The sequence below is a fragment of the Canis aureus genome, chromosome 33, assembly GCF_053574225.1.
Source record: "Canis aureus isolate CA01 chromosome 33, VMU_Caureus_v.1.0, whole genome shotgun sequence".
Classification (NCBI taxonomy): domain Eukaryota; kingdom Metazoa; phylum Chordata; class Mammalia; order Carnivora; family Canidae; genus Canis; species Canis aureus.
Window position 1 is genome coordinate 32662176 of NC_135643.1, and position 22737 is coordinate 32684912.

Below are 22737 nucleotides of genomic sequence, written 5' to 3' on the forward strand. Positions count from 1 at the left end.
TCGGCGAGGGGGGGGGGGGGGCGACAAACGCAGCCTGCAGAGGAGCCGGGGCAGCCGGGCTGGGAGGGATTAGCTTGCCCCCCGGGGACTCCTCGCCCCGCCAGGGTTCCTTGTGTGTGATGACAAGTGCTGGGAGCCAGTGTGAGCTCGGATCTTTCGGTGGTCCCCTTCCGGGGAGCCAAGGAAACCCAGAGGAAATAGCCGTGTAAACTCACGCCCCAGCTTCGTCTCGAACCCCTGCACAGAAATCTCAGTCTCCCCTGCTCCCCCCGCCCCCGCCCCCCGCATCCTGTCTGTCCGGGGAGGCGCGAGCTTCACCGCACCAGCCCTTGCCCGACGAGACGCGAGGCAGGGAAGGCCATGCCCCGGCCCCGGAGCCCCCTTCCCGACACCCTTGCCCCAAGCCCGCGCGAAGGGCTTCGGTGTCTCAAACCACGTACTCCGGAAACCGACCTGGACGCCCAAGGCCGGCTCGCTGGCGGCGAGATCTGCCCAGCAAGTGCTGGGAGGCCCCGAGCCTACCAGCTCCCCTCCCGCTCTGCAGAGGCAGCGCCTTGCAGGCTTCTCTTGGCCCCCGACGCGACCCAAGGGCCTCTCTTCTTTCCCAGGAAGGAAAGAAATCGCTGTTGGAAGACTTTGCCAATCCCCGCCAGCTTTCTGATTGTTTTCCTCAGGTAAGGGGAAAAGAACAGCCGGCTCGTGAATGGGGGCCCCGGGGGCCCGGTAGGGAAAGAAGGCTCCCCCACCCCAACCCCTCTGTGCCTGCAAAAAGGGACATTGGCTATCCAGGGGAAAGTGCAAGAAAGAGAGCACTAATCGCTGAACCAGGAGACAAACACGATTACCAGCTCCGAGCCTTGAGTCAGAAAGTCTCATAGACTTTAAGATGTTAATCCCCAGCATAATCCTTCCTTTGGCGTGTAGGAATAGTGCAGCCACAAGAGTTGTTTTGTTATTTATATTGGCGTTTAATAAAACTCAGCCAGTGGTGAATGGGCTGCCCACTCTCCAATGGTAATTAATTCCCTATTTCAGTGACCCAATTGTCCTGGGACAGAGCGTTGGGCCCGTCCCGGTGCCCCGGTCCCCCTTTGTGCGGATACACGGCCCTCGTGCTTCAACAGCTATGGAAACTCATTCTTTTGATGTCATTCAAGGAGTTTTCCTTGGGCATCTTCTAAACTTCAAGGACCCTTTTCTTTCTCCGTTTCATGAAAAGCAGTGCGAGCTTGACCACCTCTGTAGAATTTAATGATTTGGTGAAAGGGCCCTTTGGGGTTTGTATAAGGAGTTAGACGGAGAGAAAGGAAATTTGGCAGCCTGCTCCCCAGCCCGGACAGTACCGAACCTGGAAAACACAAAACTTATTCAGAGCAATGGATAAAGATCTGAAAGCTGATTTTTTTCCCCCTCTCCTTCCCCTCCCCCCCCCCCCAGGCTAAAGAAAAAACAACACCCCTCTCCCCAAACACCGAATTCTCTTCTGGGAAAAAAAAAAATGCATTCTTTATTGTTGCTGATAAAGATTAAAAGGGTGAGATTGCGGTATAGAAATTCGAATCTTCAGGAGAGAAGTTTCTTTGACCGTTATCTTTGGAGAATAGGCCATCAGCTTAGCACTTTGACCCATTCACTCCGTCATCCCTCCTTGCTACGTTCAGGATGTACTTAACGAGCACCCAGTGTGTGCCAAGCACTGCCTCGACCTCTGGGAACCGTGCAACGCACAACACAGACACGATTCCTGCACCATCAAGCTTGCATTCAAATTAGCGGGTAAAAAATAATGATAAAAAAAATCGCCTAAGTCAGTGTCCACTTACGTAGACACAGTAAGCGTGATAGTGTCGGTAGCCGCGTCTGCTGGGAGAGAGCGCGAGGCTGCGTTTTGTTTTCCCGAGGCCCAAAGTCTATTCTAGAACCCCCGACATCCGGGCTCCACCCTGGTAGCCGGGGTTGCCGATGCTTTCATCGCCCCCGAACATTTCTGGGCGCCTCCTGTGTGCCAGGAGCGGAGGCGACAGCTGCGGCGGGCGCGGCGGCCGGGGCCAGGGCGAGAAGCGGCCGCTGACACCGCGCTCGGCCCCGCGCGCCGCCGCCCGGGGTCTCCGGGCCGGGAGGGGGCGGCCGCGGCGCGCCCGGCCCGCGCTCCCTGCACAAGTAGCTCTTCTATGTCTTTATACGCACTTCCAAAAAAACTTCGCAAGTCACAGAAACAATACAGAATTCAACTAAGAAAATACAGAGTGAACCATATGGCCTGGGTGGCTCGAGTCGGCTGCATTTTCCTCCAGACAAAGAAGGGATTGAGGGTTGAAGGAAAGGAGAAAAAAACCCAACTTTCCGGCTGATGAAGCTGTTGTCTGGAGGCAATGATCCCAAATCTGAAGGCTTTATTCCGGCTCCGACGGAGACGTGATATGTCATATGATTAGCATCTTTCATATTTACAAGAGTGGTATGGGCTGCCAGTCTTGAGAGAAAGGCCAGAGAAAGAAGGGGGCATATGCTGAAATGGATTTTGCATTTGAAAGAGAGAAAGGAGATCGGATAAATACACTTAAACGAGGATTTCGTTTTACTCCTGTTGAGTTCTAATGGATTGTTGATTGAGATTTTAGGGGCCTGGAACCGAGGTGTCAGCAGTAATTTAAAGAAGGCATTCAGTCCCCCAGCGCCTCTTTTCTCCATTTCCCCCTCCCGCCCCTCCCACCGTCTCTCATTTACGCCTTCAAGCAGTACCGGGACGGGGAAGGCTTTTAAAACAAAACACAAAACAAGATCTCACGCGAGGGCGATGTCCGAGGGAGCCCGAACGCGGATGGGCTTGGAGGAGGCGCCCCCTACCGCCGGGCGCGCCCCGGGGTCACGCTCCCCTCCTCTCGCTCCTAGAGCTTACGGGCCGCGCAGCTGCTCCGGGGCGCGGGCGCGCGGCGAGGCCCTGGCGCCCCCTGGCGGGATCCCGCGGCACTACGACCGGGCCCGGGCCGCCGGCTGCAGACGAGCCTGCGCCCGCCTTGCTCCCGGGGAGAGGGCGCGCTCCAGGGCCTCCGTCCCGACTGCGGTTACGAGCGCGTGGCGCCGGCTGCCTCGGGCTCAGACGCCAGAGCGTCCGCGGTGTGGGCCTCGGAGCCGAAATAAACATCCAAGACGCCAGCCAGCCCCAGCGGTCCTCACAGCAGCCAAGTTTGGGAACAAGAGGGCCTAGGCCCCGAAACTTTGGTTTTGAGGGTTTCTCTCTCCAACAGCTAGAGGTGAGGCCGAGACGCGACACACTAAGGAAGAGCTTCGGTTCCAGACTGTGAAAAGGCCTTCATATGCACGACTGGGCGTACATTCTGTCTGTATAGTATAGAACGTGTAGGGATGAATGGCAGAATAGACTTTGGTTCTAGAATAGACTTTGGACCTCTGAAACACACAAGGTAGTCTCGCTCTCTCTCCCACACACGGAGCCACGCACATACACAGAGCAGCTTTTCAGAGTCCTCCTCAGATTGCTTGTTGTCCCCCTGGTGTATGTTTTTCTCTTCCAAATTGATAGACGATACACATTTTCACTCACCCTAGGGGAAGGGCCTATGAGGCACATAGCCTCATACTAGATATTGAGATGCCCAAATTCCTATTCCTGCTCCCCATTCTTATTTCGTTCCCACCAAGATTTACTTGTCCTTAACTCTGTCAGGCAAATTGTGCGTGCCCAAGTGTCAAAGATGGCAAGGACTTAGGCTTTTAGCACTTCACCTGTGAATCTTTTAAGCTTGCCCATATTTATCAATAGTAGAGTCTGACTAATAATAAATTATATTACCGTCACAATAATGAAATGTCATACAGAAGTTATATTTTTGGCAGATATTTAATCTTTAAAATCATGCTGTAATGCTTAGTGTGACTCCACAATTTGTAGACAATATGTATATCTGGATAGTTACAGGGGAATATAAACACACCCTGAAGAGAAAAATATTTATAGCGCTTTTTTTTTTTTTTTAACCATTGGGTAGCATAATTTCGATTTTCTTCTTTGTGTTTTCCAGGTAAATTTGAGAACACTTAAAATCAGAAATTATTATTTAAAAGCCACTGGCCTTCTGGAGACCACCTTTGTCTTTTGTAGTTTTTGTCAAAGATTGGAAATAAGTTTCAGATTACAGATGTCTGAGATGAGGTGAGTGATTCCATAGAAGTCCTCCACAGTTAAAATTAAGGACAAGTAGCTGGACCATTTGGTTTGATGCGGGCTTCTGTGACTTGAAAAAAAAAAATCTAAAACTTGTTCTTGAACTACAATGTAAACATTATATAGAAGAGAAACATTTAGTGCTAATTTCAATATTTTTGTAAATCACAACTCTTGGGGTTAGATAGAGAAAGGAAATCTCCTTGATGCTGTTATTTTCTGTATTCTGGGTAAATCACATCTAATTTTCCCAAAGAGATGAGATCTCTTCCTAGATAAGGTTTTGATAGATATCTAAAGAAAAAGAAAAAAAAAAGAAAAATATTTTACCCATGCCTCAAAGATATCCCTTTTACTTTTTTATAGGTTTTATTTATTGAGACAGAGAGGCAGAGACACCGGCAGAGGGAGAAGCAGGCATCATACAGAGAGCCTGAGGTGGGACTCGATCCCGCATCTCCAGGGTCTCCAGGATCAAGCCCTGGGCTGCAAGCGGCGCCAAACCGCTGCGCCACTGCGGCTGCTCCAATATCCCCCCTTTTAAATAACACTTGTTATCAGAAATTTCTTTGTGTCTAATCTTTCTTTTATTTCTTCTTGACCTGTTCTCAGTAGTGATTAAAAAGTTTCCTCCTCTCTCATTCTATGTTTGAAAATAACAGCATTTAGTGCTTCTATTTTAAAAACAATCAAGATCTGGGCAGCCCTGGTGGCACCGCCTGCAGCCCAGGGCGTGATCCTGGAGACCCCAGATCGAGTTCCCACGTCGGGCTCTGCATGGTGCCTGCTTCTCCCTCTGCCTGTGTCTCTGCCTCTCTCTGTGTGTCTCTATGAATAAAAAATAAAATAAAAACAATCAAGATCTAGAAATTGTTTAATTCTGAATGTTCCTTCCCATTGCTTTTAGGGTTGTGGATTTCTCTGTTGACAGAACCCATCTTTACCCTGAAGGAGGCTACTGTGGGTTTCTTTCTTTCTTTCTTTCTTTCTTTCTTTCTTTCTTTCTTTCTTTCTTTCTTTTTGTGGGTTTCTATTTAACTTTGCATTTTTATGGCACCAACAACTACACTGGAACTATGTTGTGCTACTGTCCAGGCATAAGGGAGTAGGACTGAGAATAAGAGAAAGGAAAGGATTTGCAAGAGGTTAATGGCATTCCTCTCAGCAAGTTCTCTTTTTCTCCAAGGTTTTTTATTTTTAAGGCTTTGAGAGTTCATTTTTTCTTGAAGGAAGAAAAAGAATAATCTCACAATTCAATATTGAGGAGGAAAATCAAGAGATACTTTCTGAAGTTTTTTTTTAAAAAGAGTTTATTTATTCATGAGACAGAGAGAGAGAAAGAGAGAGGCAGAGACATAGGCAGAGGGAGAAGCAGGCTCCTCACAGGGAGCCTGATGTGGGACTCAATCCCTGGACTCAAGATCACGCCCTGAGCTAAAGGCAGATGTTCAACCACTGAGCTACCCAGGTATCCCTAAAGTTGTTTAATGATAAATGTGTGCTGAGAAATTTCTGAAAAAGAAAATATAGCTTGTTTTTAAGGTTCCCAGCATCATAGACTCTAATATGCCCCTAAAAATTAGAGGAAAATATGGTTTATTATTTGTATGAATATGACGACCTCTATCCTTATACTTTAAATTACTTGAGTTACACTGGATTTGAGGTCAACACTTTCTCAGAAAATGAGTCATTGGAAGGCTTAAAAGAATATGTTTTAGGGTTAACTGCATTGTTCCTTAGATAAATTGATGGCTGCTTCCAAAGAATCACATAATGCTTGGTTTCTTCTCTGAATGAGTATTTTTTTGGCTCCAGGTCTCATGAAATAGGTATCAACAGTGCTTATCTTCCCCCATAGTGATGCTTAGGAACAATTCTTTTGTTCAAGATAAACTAATTAAGGAGCGGTATCTTTTTTTTTTTTTTAAGATTTTATTTATTTTTTCATGAGAGACACGGAGAGAGGCAGAGACATAGGCAGAGGAAGAAGCAGGCTCCCTGCAGGGAGCTTGATGCGGGACTCGATCCCAGGACCCCGGGATCACAACTTGAGCCAAAGGCAGATGCGCAACCACTCAGCCATCCAGGCACCCCAGGAGCAGTGTCTCATTAAAATAAAAGCTTTTTCCTTCCCTCTTATACCAAAAGCTCAAAGTGCTTTTTCTTCGTCTCATAAAATAGCGATGAAATCAAATAAGACATACAGACTTTTTTGAACCTGGGAGGCTCAGTCAGTTAAACCTTCTACTCTGGACTTCAGCTCAGGTCATGATCTCAGGGTTGTATGATCAAATCCCATGTCAGACTTCACGCTGGGTATGGAGCCTGCTTTAGAATCTCTCTCTGCCCCTCCCTCTGCCCTTCACACCCCCCACCCAAATTAAAATAAAATAACAAAAAATATTAAATAAAATATATGCATAGAGTCTAACAAGAAGTCAGTAATACGTGTCTTGGTGCCAAGCATTTGGCCAAGAAAGAATACTTAGTGATTTCAATCACAATTTGGCAATTGGAAATGTATGGAGAAATCTAACTAGAAAGCACAGAGTAAATTTATTTAATCATTGTAGAGAATCAGGTCAAAATTTAGGTTAACATAGTAATCACAGAGGTGAAGACCATCACTTTTTCCTCCTCTTTCTTTTCATCAATCAAAATTGATTATGTAGTACATAGTTCATAGCTGTGCCAAGGCTGTGTCAGATCAAAATCAGTGATCTTAACAAAATTGTCTTCTAAAGTAATGAATTTCTTTTGCCATTTTTTTCTCCATTTAGTCTTTCCCAAATTTTTAGGTTGCAGTGAACAGTCAAAAGACATAGTGTTAAAGAGAGAGAGAGAGAGAGAGAGATAGTGTTTTCTGACTGATATCTGATTCTGATGGAAACTTAGAAAATAGAAAATATTTCTTGTAGAGGGGAGGCAGACTTACAATGAGTCAGGCACTGTACCAGATAGCAACTTGCAATATATTATTATTTCATTTAGCCCTCACACAAATCCTAAGTATGACATTATTGTTGTGACCATTTTCACAAATGAGGAAACTATGGCTGAAGGGTGCATTTTAATTAAAGGTCAGGATCCCAGTCACAGGCTAAATCTATCACACTGTGTACCCATACTTGAGGATTCCAAGCCTATGCCCTTGAGAAATGAACAGAAGAGATATTTGAAACAATAATTCCCCCCCCACACAAATTAATATTAGACACCAAACCACAGATCCAGAAACCTCAGAGAATACCAAGCAGGATAAATGCTCCCCCAACACACATACACACACAAAAAAGAAACCCATCTAGGCCTATCATTTTCAAATTACAGAAAATTAAAGATAAAGAAAAATCCTAAAAGAAGCTGGGGTTGCGGGGACACTTTACCTGTGGAGGAACAAAGATAAGAATTACAGCTGACTACTCCTCAGAAACTATGTAAGCAAGAAGAGACTGGAGTGAAATATTCAAAGTATTGAAATAATTGAGGTGCCTGACTGACTGGCTCAGTTGGTTGAGCTCCCAACTCTTATTTCAGGTCATGTCATGATCTCAGGGATGTGAGATTGAGTTCAGCATCAGGCTCCATGATGGATGTGTAGCCTGCTTAAAATTCTTTGTCTCCCTCTGCCCTATCCACCTGCTCATGCTCTTTCTCTAAAGAAAAAAAAAGTGTTGACACATAAAAAAAAAAAAAAAAAAAACACCCACCTAATATTCTGTACCCTGAGAGGTTATCCTTCAAGAGTGAAGGCAAAATATGGACTTTCTCATAAAAACAAAAACTGGAGGGTTTTTTTGCTAGTAGACCTACCTTAGTGGAAATTTTAAAAGAAATTCTTTAGAGAGAAGGAAAATAATGTAGTTCAGAAACTCAGATCTACATAAAGGAGATGAGCATCAACTAAGGAATAAATGAAGATAAATTGAAAACCTTTATTGTTCTTATTTTTGATTGATCTAACACACAATTGTTCAAACTAATAATAGAACAATGTATTGTTATGTATACTTATATGTGTGTGTGTATATATATATATGCCTATTTCTTCTCATTTATAGGTGAAATGAATAAAAGCTAAGACACAAGGCATGAAAAAAAGGAATTAGGATTATATTGTTATTATAAGGTATTTGTATTACCTGAGAGGTGGTATAGTGTTATTTGAAAATGGATTTGGATTGGGGCAGCCCAGGTGGCTCAGCGGTTTAGTGCAGCCTTCAGCCCAGAGCCTGATCCTGGAGACCCAGGATCGAGTCCCACATCAGGCTCCCTGCATGGAGCCTGCTTCTCCCTCTGCCTGTGTCTCTGCCTCTCTCTCTCTCTCTCTCTCTCTCTCTGTATGTTTCTCGTGAATAAATAAATAAAACCTTTTTTAAAAATGGATTTGGATTAGTTATAAATATGTATTGCAAACTCTAGGGCAATCACTAAAAATAGTAAAACAAAACTAAGAAACAACAACAAAAAATAAGTATAGTTGATATAATAAGCAGAAGGAGAAAATGGAGTCATATAAAATGTTCAATTAAAACCAAGAAAGATATAAAAAGACAAGAAGACAAAAGCGGGAATAAAGATCAATGGCAACAACAATACTGAACATGGTAGATATTAATCCAACTATATCAACAATCACATTTTGAGGGCCAATGGTCTAAATGCACCAATTAAAAAACAGAATTTGTCAGAGTGGATCAGAAAACGTAACGAAACTGTATGTTGTCTGCTGGAAAACCACTTTGAATATAGACAAACATAGTTTAAAAGTAAGTGGAGGGAGAAAAATACACCACACCAACACTAATCCAAAAAAAGCAGGAGAAGCTATATTAATTTCAGACAAAACAGACTTCAAAGCAATGAAAGTTGTCGGGCATACGGAAGAGCATTATATAATGATAAAGGGGTCAAGTCTCCAAAAGAGATAACAGTCCTTAATGTGTATGCACCTCACACAGAGCATCAACTTAAGGGAGGCAAAAACTGATAGAACTGAATGGAGAAATAGATGAATCTACTATTATAATTAGAGACTTCAATATACTCCCAACTCAGGAATGGGCAGATTCAACAGGCAGAAAATCAGTGAGGAGATAGTTGAATTCAACAGCGCCATCAATAAACTGGATATAACGGACATCTCTAGACTACTTCACCCAACAATAGCAGAATACACATTTGTCAAGCTAAAACAGATTCAGGGCCATAGAGCATCATAACACATTTAAAAGTATAGAAGTCATACAATATTTGTTCTCAGACCACAATGGAATTAAACTAGAAATTATAATAGATAAATGAAAAAAAAATGAAAAAAAAATAATAGATAAATGAGACTAAATAATATATTTTTTAAAGATTTTATTTATTTGAGAGAGAGTGCACTTGTGCAGAGGGAGGGGCAGAGGGAGAAGGAGAGAGAGAGAGAATCTCAAGTGGATTCTGGCTAAGCAAGGAGCCTGACTTGGGGCTCAATCTCACAAATCTGAGATCATGACTCCAGCCAAAATCAAGAGTGGGATGCTCCACTGACTAAGCTACCCAGGCGCCCCTAAACAACACACTTCTAAATAACACATGGGTCAAAGAAGAAATCTCAAGAGAAATATTTTAAACTAAATGAAAATGAAAACACAACTTATTAAAATATGTGGAATGCAGCAAAAACAGTGCTTTAGGGAAGTGTATAGCACTGAGTGCACATATTCAACAACAACAAAAAAAAGATCTAAAACCAATAATCTAAGTTTCCACGCTAGGAAACTAGAAAAAGAATTAAACCCAAAGTAAGCAGGAAAAATATAAGAGGAATTAAAACAGAAATCAATGAAATTCAAGAGGAAATAAGTAAATACATTAAACCAAAAGGTGGTTCTTTGAAAATATCATTAAAGTGGATAAGCTTCTAGGCAGACTAAGAAAAGAAGAGGACACAAATTACCATCATATCAGAAATAAAAGGGAAAACATCACAGATCCCATGGAAATGGACCAACTCCTTGAAAGATAGAATCTGCCAAAACTCATAGAAGAAAAGCAATCGGAAAAGGCCTATCTTTATTAAAGAAATTTAATCAGTAATGGATAGCCTTCCAAAACAGACAGCACCAGACCCAGACATTCACCAGACTGGTGAATTCTACCAAATACTTAAGGAAGAAATTATCAATTATAACAATTCCCTGCACTCTCTTTCAGAGGATATAAGCAGAGGGAATTCTTCCTAACTCATTTTTTTTTTTTTGATGCCAGCATTACCCTAATACCCAAATCAGTCAGATATAACAAGGAATGAAAACTACAGAACAATCTCTCTCATGAACATAGATGCAAAGAATCCTCAACAAAGTTTGAGCAAATCAAATCCAAAAAAGCACAAAAAGAATTATATACGACAACAACATGGAATTTATCCCAGATATGCAAAGTCTGATTCAATATTCAGCAATCAATTAATGTAGCAGTGCCTGGGTGGCTCAGTCAGTTAAGTGTCAATTCTTGATTTTGGATCAGGTCATGATCCCAGGGTCTACAGATTGAGCCCCTTGATGAACGCCATGCTCAGGGCGGAGACTGCGTGAGATTCTCTCTCCTCCCTTCTGCCCCTCCCCTACTCATATACTTTCTCTCTCTCTCTTTCTTTCTCTCTCTCTCAAATAAATAATATCACTTAAATAAATCGATTAATATAATCCACCACATCAAGAACTGAGAGGAAAAGTCAGATGATTATCTTAATAGATGCAGAAAAGGCATTTGGCAAAATCTAATACCCATTCATGATAAAAACTCTCAGTAAATGAGGAATAAGAAAGGAACTTTCTCAACTTGATACAGGCTATCTACAAAAAAAACCTACAGCTAATAGCATGTGTAATGGTGAGGAACACCAAACTTTCCCAGTAAGATAAGGTACAAGGCAGGATATCCCCTCTCATCACTCCTTTTCAGCATCATACTGGAAGTCCTTAGTAATGCAATAAGGCAGGACTAGGAAATAAAAGGGACAGAGGTTAGGAAAGATGTAAAACTGTCTTTGTTCCTAAATGATATGATTGATCTATGCAGAAAATCCAAAAGATTCCCTAAAACTAATATACAATTACAGCAAAGTTGCCAGTTACAAGGTTAATAAACAATTGTTTTCCTATGTAGCGACGATGAACAAGTGGAATCTGGAACACAATACTATTTACATTTGCACTTGATTGAATGAAATACTTAGGTATAAATCTATCAAAATAAACAATATATGAAGAAAATTACAAAGCTCTGAAGAACAAAATCAAAGAACTAAATAAATAGGTATTCCATCTTCATGCTTAGGAAGACTCAAGATGTCAGGTCCTCCCACCTTGACCTACCAATCCAATGTAATCCCAGTCAAAATCCCACAAATTATTTTACAGATACTAACAAACTGATTCCAAAGCTTGTGTGCAAGTTATAAGACCCAGAATAGCCAACATATTAATGAAGGAGAAGAACAAGATTGAAAGACTGATGCTACCAACTTCAAGACTTACTATAAAGCTTTAGTAATCAAGACAGTGTGATATTGAAAAAAGACTATACAAATAGATCAATGGAACAGAATAGAGAGTCTAGAAATAGATCCCTATAAATATAGTCTATGGATCTTTGACAAAGGAGCAAAAGCAATATAATGGAGCAAAGGATAGTCTCTTCAACAAATGATGCTGGAACAACTAGACATGCATATGCAAAAAAAAAAAAAAATCAAGACACAGACCTTATATTCTACACACAAAAAAAAGCAAAGGGGATCATAGACCTAAATGTGAAATGCAAAACTACAAAACTTCAAGGAAATAACATAGGAGGAAACCCGGAGAACCTTAGGTATGGCAATGCCTTTTTTGATACAATGTCAAGGGTATGATTCATAAAATAAATAAATGAGGGACGCCTGGGTGGCTCAGCGGTTGAGTGTCTGCCTTCAGCGCAGGGCGTGATCCTGGAGACACAGGATCAAGTTCCACATCCGGCTCCCTGCATGGAGTCTGCTTCTCCCTCTGCCTATGTCTGCCTCTCTCTGTGTCTCTCATGAATAAATAAATAATCTTTAGAAAAAAAAATGATAAGTTGTGCTTCATTAAAATTAAAAACTTCTGCGCACACACACACACACACACACACACAAAGTTCGAAAGAATGAGAAGACAAGCCACAGGCTGGGAGAAAACATTTGCAAAAAACACATCTGATAAAGAACTATTGTCTCAAAATGTACAAAGATCTTAACATCTCACTAAAGAAAATATACAGATGGCAAATAAGCATATGAAAAGATGCTCCACACCATGCCACCAGGGAAATGTGAATTAAAACAACAATAAGATATCACTACACATTTATAAGATGGCCCAAATCCAGAGCACCAACAACACCAAATGCTGGTGGGACTATGGAGCAACAGGAACTTTTATTCATTGCTGATGGGAATGCAAACTGGAACAGCCACTTTGGAAGACAGTTGGGTAGTTTCTTACAAAACTAAATATAGGGGAGCCTGGGTGGCTCAGTCAGTTAAGTGTCTGCCTTGGGCTCAGATCATGATCTCAGGATCGGCATTGAGCCCTGCCTCAGGCTCCCTGCTCAGTGGGAAGTCTGCTTCTTCCTCTTCCTCTGCCTCTCTGCCTCCCCCTGCTCTTACTTTCTCTCTCTCTCAAATAAATAAATAAAATCTTAAAAAAAAAAAAAAAAAAAAAAAAACTAAACTAGGGCAGCCTGGGTGGCTCAGTGGTTTAGCGAAGCCTTCAGCCCAGAGCGTGATACTGAAGACCCGGGATCAAGTCCCACATCGAGCTCCCTGCATGGAGCCTGCTTTTCCCTCTGCCTGTGTCTCTGCCTCTCTCTCTCTCTCTCTTTCTCTCTCTCTCATGAATAAATAAAAATAAAATCTTAAAAAAAACTGAACTAAATATACTCTTCTCATATGATCCAGCAGTCACATTTCTTGATATTTACCCAAAGGAGTGAATGTCCAAACAAAAAACTCAACATGGATATTTAGAGACTTTATTCATAATTTTCAAAATTTGGAAGGAACCAAGATGTTCTTCAGTAGGTGAATAGATAAATGACTTGTGGTCCATCCAGACAATGGAATATTATTCAATACTAAAAAGAAATGAGCTATCAAGCCATGAAAAGACATGGAGGAAACTTAAATGCATATTACTAAGTGAAAGAATCCAATATGAAAAGTATATAATTATATGGCTCTAACCCTATGACATTTTAGAAAAGACAAAACTATAAAAAGATCAGTGGTTTCCAGGGGTGAAAGGAGGAGATGAATAGACAGAGCACAGAGGATTTTCAGGACAGTGAAAATATTCCGTATGATAATAATGGATATATGTCATTATTTGTTCAAATCCATAGAATGTACAATACCAAGAAGAAACCCTATGGTAAACTATAAACTTTGGGTGATTATGGTACGTCCATGTAGGTTCATCTTGGTAAAAAAAAATGGACCATTGTGGTGAGTGATGTTGAAAATGGGGAAGGTTAGGCATGTGTGGGTCAGGAGTATCTGTGTTTTTCCTTCTCAATTTTGTTGTAAGCCTAACTGCTCTAAAGTTTCTTAAAACAACAAAAGAGGGCACCTGACTGGCTCAGTCAGAAGAGCATGCGACTTTTGACCTTGGGGTGGTGGGTTTGAACCTCATGTTGGGGGTAGATATAAATAAACAAAATTTAAAATTAAAAAAATAAAACCACAAAAGATAAATTCTAAGGAATCTCCTTGAGTGTAGGGGCGAGGGAATCAAAGATATTAGACAACATTAAGAATAAAATGCTTAGATCAGTCCAGAAGTTCATCATCTAACCAAGTTTCAGAGAAAATAGAGATGATGAAATTACCTCAGACGTGAAGGACTGGTGAACAGATTTAAAACAACTACTGTATGTTCACAGAATATTAGAATTAAAAGGGATGAAATGCTGATACACCTAATAACATGGATACACCTCAAAAACACATTGAGTAAAAAGACTTGAAAGAGTAGACACTGGGGCACCTGGGTGGCTCAGTGCTTAAGCATCTGCCTTCGGCTCAGGTCATGATCCCAGGTTCCTGGGATGGAGCCTTGCATTGGGTGCCCTGGTCAGTGGGCCATCCACGTCTCCTTCTGCCCTTCTCCTCCACTTGTGCTCTCTTTCTTTCAAATAAATAAATAAAATATTTTTTTAAAAATAGATACTGTATGAGTCCATTTATATGAAGTTTCAAGGCAGGTAAAGCTAATCTATAGTGACAGAGTAGATTAGTGGTAACCTTGGGTGGAGGGGGGATTTAATTCATGGGATTTTTGTATGTTAGGATAATCATTCTGGTGGAAGAGTGACTGGAGACAATGAGCTGAAGAGCTTATTAGGGACATGATCTTCTGGGCACATGAGATCTGTGAGATCAGTTATCATAAATGTGTTGTGGCACCCATCTGCACATTAGCATAATTTTCTCCAGAGCACCCAGCAGCCCAGGTGTGAGAAATGGAAAAGGAATGTTTGGACTAATCAATCCATAGTTAAAGTTTTATCAGCTAGAAAAAAAAGTGTAGTGGAGTCAATGCACTTGTAGTGGAGTCAAGGCAGTTGAGCATGATTAGACACAATGCTGTCTAGGCAGACAGGAAAAGATCAAAGGAGGCCTATATATTGGCAGAACAGTAAGGAGTCAGGAGATGAGAGATCATGATGATGAAGCCAGGTTGGGAAGTGAGGGAAAGGCTGTGGTCAGTGGCATCTTGGAGTATTTATGGTGATGACAAATCGCAAGTGATTTTTTTAAAAAGTATAGACAACATGGAATGAACTCTGATAATATTGTTCAGTGAAAAAGGCAAGGTACATACAAGAAAGTGTGTATAGTAGACTACCATGTAAAAGGGCAACACCACTGAGGTTTATTTACTTGTATGTTAGTAAAACATTTCTGGAAAGAAATATAAGAATCTTATAATATTGGTTGACTGAAAAAAACTGGGTAGCTGGGGGACACTAGACTTTTCACTCTACTCCCTTTTGTTCCTCTTGAATATCAAATCATGTGCATGTTATTACCTATTCAAAAATATATTTAAAAAGTAAACAAAAAAAGAAAAAGAAAACATGGCATAATGAATAAAAACAGAATACAAAATGAGATATTTATTCTTTAAGTATATATATTAGGCATACATATTAACAAATACTAGAAAGTAAGATAAATAAGCTCGGTTTGTTTAAAAATATAGGAGAAAATGTTTAAAAAGAAGAAAGGAAAACACAACACCTGGACATTCCAGATTTTATATTATTCAATGGTTAAACACTGAGCACCTATTGTTCATGCTGATCTCAAATTAGAAATGCAAAATATGGTTCTGAAGAGTGCCCTTGGCACTAAAGTTTCAGTTCTGAAGAGCCATTGGCACTAAATTCCTTTGAAATATGTTCTTTATTTTGTTCTTAGTCCCTTATATTCAGTCAGCTTGCTTATACAGTATGCCTGGCACATGAAAGCAAGTCTCATATAACAATAGATTCAGCAATTACCCTGAAATACTGTTGGTTACACTTTGTCTGATACCCTGAGATTCTGTACTCATGTGATGTCTCCTTGTGGGCCTGAAAGGTCATCATTATCCACTCAAAACACTAGATAGGGCCTGTGATACCTAAATAGAGTCACAGAACAGTTGGAGATGTCATCTGGTTATACACACATGCACACAAACACACACACACCCCATCTTTTCTGAAAGACCTGGTATCTTTTCATGCCTCAGAATTTGCCAACCATGTGTCTTCTCTACTAGTTACCTCCCTCCATACACAACAAGCCGTCTTTTCTTTTTTTTTTTTTTTTTAAGATTTTATTTATTTATTCATGAGAGACACAGAGAGAGAGAGGCAGAGACACAGGCAGAGGGAGAAGCAGGCTCCATGCAGGGAGCCCGATGTGGGACTCGATCCTCAGTCTCGAGGATCACGCCCTGGGCTGAAGGCGGCGCTAAACCGCTGGGCCACCCAGGCTGCCCAAAGCCGTCTTTTCCTTTTCAGTGCCTTACCTAGTCTTCAAAGATCTGGCCTCTACCGCACACCTCAAAGCCTGACACTGACTCTAGGGTAAAGGAACCTGAGAATGTAAGAAATCCTGTGTTTGAGCTCCCAACATCATTATGGCTCTGGTAGTTCTTGGTTTATTTAGAACTATACACTCCAAAAGAAGGGTCAAAAAAGCTTGATTTTCTTATCTCAAGAATTCCGCCAAATTTCTCTATCAGGAAGCTTTAGCTTGTTCCACGTAGGGGCAAGGTACATAACTAATTCACCTATACTCCATGCCTGGGCTGACAAATAAAACAAGCCACACATACGTGTTCCAGAATATCTAACCAGTCTGCTCTCCATTGAATACAGGGCCAGCCACAGAGTAGATGCTTAATGAATGGACTTCAACTGAACCAAAGAATCCTTTCTATTTCCCAAAGCCACAAATCCATCATAATTCAGCCAATAAAGTATATGTACTCAAAGTTTTTGTTTTAAAAGAGGTGCCCTAAGATTCTCACTTAGTAAGTCTTTGCTCTACGGGATTTTTAACCTGAAAGTTGACTGCTTCCTGATTTTTACACACACACACACACACACACACACACCCTCATTTACTCTAGTGTCAGGACCAGATTTGCCTGATTAGAAAGGACTAACAGAAAAGTTAAAAATATCAATTTAACTAGTATTTCAGGATGAAAAGAACTCAGAGTCTTGCAGAGATATTTGGATTGTATTTTTCCTTTACTTTATAATCAAGTCATGCTAATATAAACCAAAAACATAACTTGAGCTAAATGCACATTTCACTCATGACTAATTACAAAGCAGGCATTTCAAATCCGCATTGAGCTAATGTTTTTAGAACAATTATTTAATTTTCAAGGTCCAATATCTGTCGAGCAAATCACCAATTTCCATTTCATTCTTATTTAATATAAAAAAATCAAATTAGTATAAAGCTATTTCACAGCTGTCTTTAAATTAAACCATAGCAAGAGCATGCAGCATTTGGGATTTGCAGGGCATTGACAAATCAAACATTCTTTTTGTTCAAATATTAAAGGACACTACAAAAAGTTACATTTTACTGTTAAGTTTAAAGCTGGGCTTCATAATCTCAGATTTTAACTTGTGATTTTTCACAAGTGACTCAAATACTGAACTGTATATTTCTATAAGGACGGGTTGGCAGCAGAGCATTATATGAAACGTATACATTCTTTTTAAATCAACTTTTGCAAATAAGATTTTTTTAGAATCACTAGCTTAGCTATTAAAATTTTTGTTGATAATCAGTTTTTCTTGCATTAAGTAGCAAACTGAATCCTCTAGTAGCAATGTAGACCTTCAAAGATCTTCAAAGAGAAATCAACAATCTCATTTCTTCACAGTTTGGATAAATGCTTAAAAGTGCAATTGTTGTCACAATCAGTAACATTTGGGACAAGGCTTAGAGAATTATGTAACATTTTATTTGTATACTGGCTCTATTTTTCTGCCAAATATAAATGAATAGTTTATAGAAGTAGATTGATCTTTTTTACTGTAAAATAATTCAAGTAAGCAATTTTCTTCATCTTTAAAATAACTATTTAATGACCTGGGTCACTGACATATTTTTTATTTTGTTTTTATTTATTTTTTTAAAGATTTTATTTATTTATTCATGAGAGACACACACAGAGAGAGGCAGAGACACAGGCAGAGGGAGAAGCAGGCCCCATGCAGGGAGCCCAATGTAGGACTGGATCAGGGGTCTCCAGGACCACACCCGGAGCTGAAGGCAGTGCTAAACCGCTGAGTCACCCCAGCTGCCTGATATATTTTTTTAATTGGTAAAGACAAACACTTCATGAGGGAAAGGAGGGAAACTGAGTGGGGGAAAATTTAGAGAGGAAGACAAACCATGAGAGACTCCTGACTTTGGGAAACAAACAAAGGGTTGCAGAAGGGGAGGCAGGTAGGGGGATATAACTGGGTGATGGGCATTAAGGAGGGCACGTGATGAGCACTGGGTGTTATGCTGTATGTTGGCAAATTGAATTTAAGTAGAGTATTTTTTTAAAAGACATACATGGTCTCAAGCCCTTGCCATTTTTCCATATAGAATGAATAAATGTTCCTTTGTTAATGTCTAAAATCATACAACAAACAGATTAACTTAATATATATACATGTTAGCAATGATTATCTCTGGGTAGTGGATCCCTAGGTGCTTTTGGTTTTCTATTGTATACTCTTTTATGTTTTCCAAACTTTCTGCAAAGAGAATGTATCCTTTCCATAATAAAAAAAATTAGGAGTGACATTAACAAGATGGTGACACAGGCTCTTCCTGATTTTGCTCCCCCTCACAAAAAGAACAACTGTTCAAGAACAAGACATTACTGAGAGAATCTTAGAACACAAAGGTGAGACTAAAAGCATCCCCTGCCACACAGAGACTAAGACAGACTGCACTGGTAGAGAAAGAAATGGCTACGTGTTGACCACATTGTCCGTCCCCCAGGCCAACATACCAGCACATGGAGAGGTTTGCCCTGAGCCTCTGGATCTTCCAGTCTCTCTAAAAGAGACCCAGGAGGGACAACCAGTCATCCCTAGCACTGTGGGTCACTTTAAGGGAGCCCCTACGCTGGTCTCACACCATGGGTACTATAGGGGAATCTGCAGGACCCAGCCACTGGGAATCTGAAAGAAACAAAGGCGAGAGGGTCTTATGATAACCAGCACCTGCAGTGTGATCCATGAGTACTACAGCCGAGAAGCCCCCAACCCCATTCGCCTCACTGTGGACACCAGCCTCCAGAATGGCCGCATGAGCATCAAGGTCTATGTCAACTAGTTATCTCAACCAGGGGGTTTGCTTATCTGTAGAACCAAGACCAGGCCACACTCTGGCCAGGGAATTCAGCAGTACGGACCTGCCTAATTTGGTTCCTCAAATGAGTTCTGCCAACCCTAAAGCTGGGCTAACCCCAAGCCCAGATCAAGGAGCTAACCACAGCTCCACCTGCTGTGGAGTGTCTTATCCATCTGATCAGAAGCAGCAGCAACAGCTCCTGGAATCTGTGCAGTCCAGCAGCAATAATGCAGAGAAGTGGGCCAGCAGAGCTGATTGCCCCCAGAACAAAGCCAGTACTTGGAGTGGAGTGTTCCTATGCTATACACAAGCCGAGGGGTTAATTCCTAGCCCATACTGAGGGTAACTCCTGGCACCTCCCAATGAGAGAACCTCTTCAGAGCAGCCTGAAGTAGCCCCTCCCCTTCCGACTCAGACAAAGGAGCTTCAACATAGCCCCATCCCTGGAACAGTGTGTTGTGACCCCACTGACCAGCAGGGATGTGACAACTCCTGGAAACTGTGTGGCCCAGCAGCATTCAAACCACGTGGTATGCTGCAGAGCCAATAGTTTGACAAGCAAAGGCAGTGGCCCTGTTCAGTTGGGAAACTTGGGATACTGGTTGGATTGAGTTAAGACAACAAAGAGCTTTAGCAGCTTTAAAGCTCCTTCTCCCACTGCATCTGAAAATCTAATTCATAGCCCTGTTCACGGCTAAATACAGCCTTCAGCCTGTCTGACCAGACAACCTAACACACAGGAAGCCACAGAGTCCATTCAACAGGACTACTTACTCTGGCACTAGAGCAGAAAGCACAGCCCAGGCTAACGCCATCTGCAGAGAAAAATCAGTGGCTTCACCTGACCAGGGAATTCAGTGAACACTCTGGCCTGATTTGGGTTCCTAAACAATGAGCAGTATAGGCCCTGGATCCTGTCCTGCTGCCCTGCCAGGCAGGGCAGGGAAGCTCACTCATAGCCCCATCTAGCAATGAATGTAACACCTAGTCTCAACCATGTAATAAGCCTTACCTAAAGCTCAGGCAACTGCAGAGACGATCCTACAGCCTCACTTGGGTAAGGGAACCAAACCAGCAGTTCTAACCAACCGTTCTCCACCCGGGGCACGATCCCATTTTTTTTTTTTTTTTGTCCGCAGGGGGGGATCATGGCGACCGGGGTTCGAGTCCCGCAGCCGCCCCTCCAGCTTGCGCCTTGTTTGCCGTCACCATGGAAACCTCCTCCCCCCGCCCCCGCCCGCCTCGTGGCCTGGGCGGGGCTTCGGGTGGGGCGGGGCCAGCAGCCCCGAGTTTCCGCTCAGCCTCCGCGAAGAATTCTCCTCGGGCTTCTTTGATCAGGGTTAGCGGGTCCCCTTGATGCTCCTGGAAGCACGGCAAACAGGAACTGAGTCCCCGCGCTGCAGCTCGCTGGCAGTTCCAATGAGGTGCACGGTCACCTTCGCTGGCCGCCAGTTTTATCATCATTATTTATCCCGCTTCTTTTCTTGAACGAGTCAGGGATTCCTCCGCCTGTCACAGGGCTTGTAAATAGCATCACGAATGGCGACCGACCACCCATCAGTCGGTCAAAGTTTCCTACTGCTGGAAAATCCTCTGCACCAAATCCTCAGCACTCACCCAAAAGTAAACAATAGCATGCCCCACCTGCCCAAGGACAAGATCAAGAAATCCAAACTGAGCTGACTGGTGAAGAACTGTCTCTGCCAAAGCAAATATGTAAAGACTGGAAGAGGAGCCTGATTTCTCAAATGTACAGATACCAACATAGGGAATCAAGGATTGTGGGGGGGAAAAAAAACTTGAAAAATCAAGTAAATATGACACCATCAAAGAAAATTAATAAAGCTACAATAATTGACCCTAAAGAAACAGAAATCTATAAATTATCAAAGAATTCAGAATAATTCCCTTAAAGTTTAGTGAACTACAAGAAAACATAGACAACTAAACAGAATTAGGAAAACAATGCATTAAAAAAAAAAAGTTTGACAAGAAAATAGCAACCATCAAACAAAAAACCAAAGACTTCCCCCCTGCCATTTTAAAGACTTTTAAACTAGGATTGTAAGTGTTGGTGAGATTTACACTGTTTTTATGGTATTAATTAGCATTCTTTTAGTTACATTCAAAGAACTTCCTTTAGCATTTCTTATAAGGCAGATCTGGTGCTAATAAAGCCCCTAGGCTTTTGTTTGTTCAGGAACTCTAATCTTTCATTTTCTTTTCTTTTTTTTTTTTTTTTTAAGATTTTATTTATTCATGAGAGACAGAGAGGCAGAGACAAAGGCAGAGGAAGAAGCAGGCTCCATGCGGGAGCCTGACATGGGACTCCATCCCGGGTCTCCAGGATCACGCCCTGGGCTGAAGGCTGAGCTCAACAGCTGAGCTACCCGGGCTGCCCTCTTTTCTTTTCTTTTAATACTTATCTATCTGAGAGAGAGAGAAAGCAAGGGAGGGAGGGGGGCAGAGAGAGAGGGGGAGAGAATACCAAGCAGATTCCATGCTGAGCATGGAGCCCAATGTGGAGCTCCACCATGGCCTGAGCCGAAACCAAGGGTTGGATTCTTAGCCAACTGAACCTCCCAGGCATCCTTTTGTTTCTGAAGAACTTCACTAGGTATAAAATTCTTGGTTGTCAGTTCTTTTCTTTTGATATTTTGAATATACCATCTCGTTCTCTCTTGGCCTGAAAAGTTTCTGTTGAGAAATTTGTCAATAGTCTAATGGAAGTTCCCTAGTATGTAACTTCTTTTTTTCTCTTGCTGCATTTAAAATTGTCTTTGACTTTTGACAACTTAATTACAATATGTCTCAGTGTAGCCATTTGGGTTCAACCTTCTTGGGGTCCTTTGGGTCTCATGGATCTGAATGTCCATTTCTCTCCCACAGGGTCTCTGATTGCTTTAACTATATAGTTTCTGTCCTTTTCTCTTTCTCTTCTCCTCCTGGAATTCCTATAATGTGAATATTGTTTCTTTTCATCGTGTGTCATAATTCACATAGGGTTTCTGCACTTTTTTTCATTTTTTAGTTTTTGCTCCTCTGACTGGATAATTTTCAATATCTGTTTCAATGTCTTCTATGTCACAAATTCTTCCTTCTGCATGGCTAAGTACTTTTGAAACTATTGAATTCTTCAGTTTAGTTATATTTTTTAACTATAGACTGCTGCTTTGTTTTTTGTTTCAGATGGTGCCTACTTCCTTGTTGAACTTGTTTTATTTATGCATTGTTTTCCAAATTTACATGTGCACTAAAAGGATCATTCACCATAATCAAGTGAGATTTATTCCTGGAATGCAAGGATAGTTCAACACATAAAAATCAATGTGATACACTGCAAAAATAGAATGAAAGAAAAGGATTTTATAATTTCAACAGATGCAGAAAAACCATATGACAAAATTCACTATCCATTCACAACAAATTCTTAACAAATTAGGCATAGAGGAACAGAGCTCAACATAATAAAGGCTTTATATGACAAGCCCACAGCTAATATCATACTCTATAATGAAAGGCTGAAAGCTTTTCCTCTAATATCAGGAACAAGACAAGGGTGCCTCAACTCACCACTCCTATTGAAGTGGTACTGAAGTTAAGC

General features: G+C 41.5%; 3 long non-coding RNA genes across 4 annotated transcripts in view; 2 read left to right on the forward strand and 1 right to left on the reverse strand.

Annotated features, from left to right (window-relative positions):
• LOC144303972 (uncharacterized) overlaps positions 1 to 22737 on the forward strand; it is a 209040-nt gene that overhangs the window by 184361 nt on the left and 1942 nt on the right. The gene's annotated exons all lie outside the window — the stretch shown is intronic.
• On the reverse strand, positions 945 to 20980 carry LOC144303904 (uncharacterized). The gene is made up of 2 exons (XR_013370929.1): positions 20146 to 20980; positions 945 to 1348 (listed from the first exon to the last, which is right to left on the reverse strand). It is a non-coding gene; the product is annotated as an uncharacterized LOC144303904 (long non-coding RNA).
• Positions 3007 to 4753, forward strand: LOC144303903 (uncharacterized). Of its 2 annotated transcripts, none has more exons than XR_013370928.1 (3): positions 3007 to 3254; positions 4044 to 4174; positions 4553 to 4753. It is a non-coding gene; the product is annotated as an uncharacterized LOC144303903 (long non-coding RNA). The 2 variants fall into 2 exon arrangements; XR_013370927.1 differs by lacking the exon at positions 3007 to 3254 and adding an exon at positions 3390 to 3517.